Raw genomic sequence first — 2,579 nt, forward strand, 5'->3', positions numbered from 1 at the left:
CCTCCGCTGTGGCTTCGTCCGCTCCCCTCTGAGTTCCTTGGAGATGGTAGAGAGCATGTAACCTGACAACAGCCAGATGCATGTGGCGGAGCGAGACATGCATCTGGCTGTTGTCAGGTTAGAGAGCATGTGCCAGAGGATTAAATTCAAAGCAGCAAAACATACGGAAATGATCCAGGGTTTCCGCGGATCATTTAAAGTAATTACAATTCATTATTTCTGGGGGGATTTTTTCATTAATTTCATAATTTTTTATGGAATTTCGGTGTAACAATCAACATGTATCGAATCGAACCGAAAACTGTGACCAGAAACCGTGAATCGAACCGAACCGTGGATTTTGTGAATCGTTCCACCCCTACATTGTATCATGATATATTTGGTGATTTACACCCTTAGCTATGGGCCCCAGCCTGCCTAATACCTGGAAGAGATTCTTTGTATGCTTCAACATGTCTAGCAGCATGGAGACTTTTCACCAAACCCTAGGGCTGCAACGTTTTCTCATCCTAAAGCATAACCAATGTGTCACCTTAAAAGGATAAGCACCAATAGAGGAGCAGGACTTTACAGGGTGTTGAAACGGACCTTAAACCTTGATGGGACAAGCTGGCACAAGTTTTTGTAAAATATTCAAACATTCCCTGTAGCAGTCCAAGTCCCTGTCTGTCTTAAATCCTCAACTTCACAGTCAAATCAGCCATAAGCTGCCATGACAGTCCCTGTCCTGTTACTCCCATATGAACAGTTATAGTGAGTTTGGACAGTCTTTATATACAGTGACCCCTCACTACAACGCACTTCACCTTTCATGGCCTCGCTGCTTCACGGATTTGCATTGTGATTTACATTGGTTATGGTGTCTCCACGCTTCTTCTCTACCTGTGTGTCAATAATGTTAGTGTTTAACATCTTAATATACATGTACATGTACGTAAAACAGCTTGCCAAATTTAAGTTTGCAAACTGTCTCCAAAAACCATAATGTAGACAAAATGTCCTGCATCGACAAAGGCACTTACGGAGAGAAGAAGATGCTTACTATCGCAGAAAAAGTGAAACTTCTGAACATGCTAAAGGAGGGTAGCAGCTATGCAGCTGTAAGCCACCATTACAGAATGAATTAATCTTCTCTTCGTTACATAAAGAAGAAGGAAAATAACATAAGGAAAACAGCAGCAATAAGTTCTGAAAAATTTATGAAACGCTTTTGACTTAAAATGTTTCTCTGCATGGAGAGACACCCTTTGCAAATACCACTGGAGCAGAAGCATTCATGACCAATAGATTTGAGAGATCATTGAGGAAGGGTGATATAAGTATTCAAACAAGTTTTCAATAATAAGTTTAAAAAAATAAAGGTCACTACTTCACAGATGTCGCCTATCACAAGTTCTGTTTGGAACATAAAACCTGCGAAAAACAAGGGTTCACTGTATATCAAGACGCCATTCTGGTGGGTCTAAACACTCATGTGGCCCTGTCCCATCCATGCACCAAAGCTGTTAGTGAACATTAGTTAAGCTTTGAATACTGTAATTCCAGACAAGCTGGTTGAAACTCCTGTCTAGAAGAAAAGCACATGCCTCGCTCCTGATACTAGAGAGGGAGAAGAAAGTTTAACTAACATGGAGTTCACGAAATTTTGAAAAGACCCTCCCTCTCCACTTTAGAAAAAAAATGCACAAGCACAACCCTGTACCTGCTCCCCAGAGGGAACACTGGGGAGCAGGTACACTCTGTTTAAAAGTTGCTTTTTGCAGAACTTCCTCCACTATATCTTTAGGGTATTAAAAGAATTGAAGAGGATATTTCTCAGGAATGAAGCATCCAGATTCATCTACAATAAGTGATGGATGGCATTCTTGCACTTACGGTTCCCCCCCCAAAAATTTTAAATCCATAAAATCTGGTCATTGTGGTGCCTACAAACATTAGCCAATCCGTTTTCCCTTTTGTTGAGAGTGGATTTGCTGCTTGTTTGTCAATCAAACATTTTGAATACGTGTCGCCATGATGTTATCTACTTAGTCTCCATTTGTAACTTATATGCTGTTTGGCTAGCAGTCTGCCATTACACCAAAGCACGAAGAAGTACTCCTATGCTTTTTCGCTGCTGCGGCTTTTTTGAGCTACACTTTTTTGTAGGGATGCACGACATTGGGATTTTGGCCGATATCCGATATGCCGATATTTTAAAACTCATGTAGCCGATAACCGATAACGATGTTAAAGCTGGACAAAAATAAGTAGTCATTGAAAATAGCAGTTTTGTTATCCATTTCTGACACTTTGAAAAATAATATACCGTAAATTCCGGACTATAAGCCGCTACTTTTTTCCCGCTGTTTGAACACGGCCTATAATACAGTGCGGCAAATAAATAGTTTTTTTTTCATGGCGCGAAAAACAGACCAATAAAATTGATGGATATTCAGAGAGGTCAAATGAAATTGTGCGATACATAATTCTCACTTTCACTGTTATTTGCAGTCTTGTAAATCAGTCATTCATACTGACCCTACTCGTGGATACTCGAAGAAAAGCATACAATGCCGCTTTTAAATTAAAGGCAATAA

At 40.1% G+C, this 2,579-nt stretch overlaps 1 long non-coding RNA gene across 1 annotated transcript in view; it reads right to left on the bottom strand.

The window, feature by feature from the left end:
• Positions 1-863: 863 nt before the first annotated feature.
• Positions 864-2,579, bottom strand: part of LOC107083476 — a 23,054-nt gene continuing 21,338 nt past the window's right edge. The window contains exon 4 of the long non-coding RNA XR_001481182.1: positions 864-882. This is a non-coding gene — a long non-coding RNA (uncharacterized LOC107083476). The remainder of the gene's footprint in view (positions 883-2,579) is intronic.

The sequence above is a fragment of the Cyprinodon variegatus genome, unplaced genomic scaffold (genome assembly GCF_000732505.1).
Source record: "Cyprinodon variegatus isolate N-32 unplaced genomic scaffold, C_variegatus-1.0 Scaffold75, whole genome shotgun sequence".
In the NCBI taxonomy this organism is placed as follows: Eukaryota; Metazoa; Chordata; class Actinopteri; order Cyprinodontiformes; family Cyprinodontidae; genus Cyprinodon; species Cyprinodon variegatus.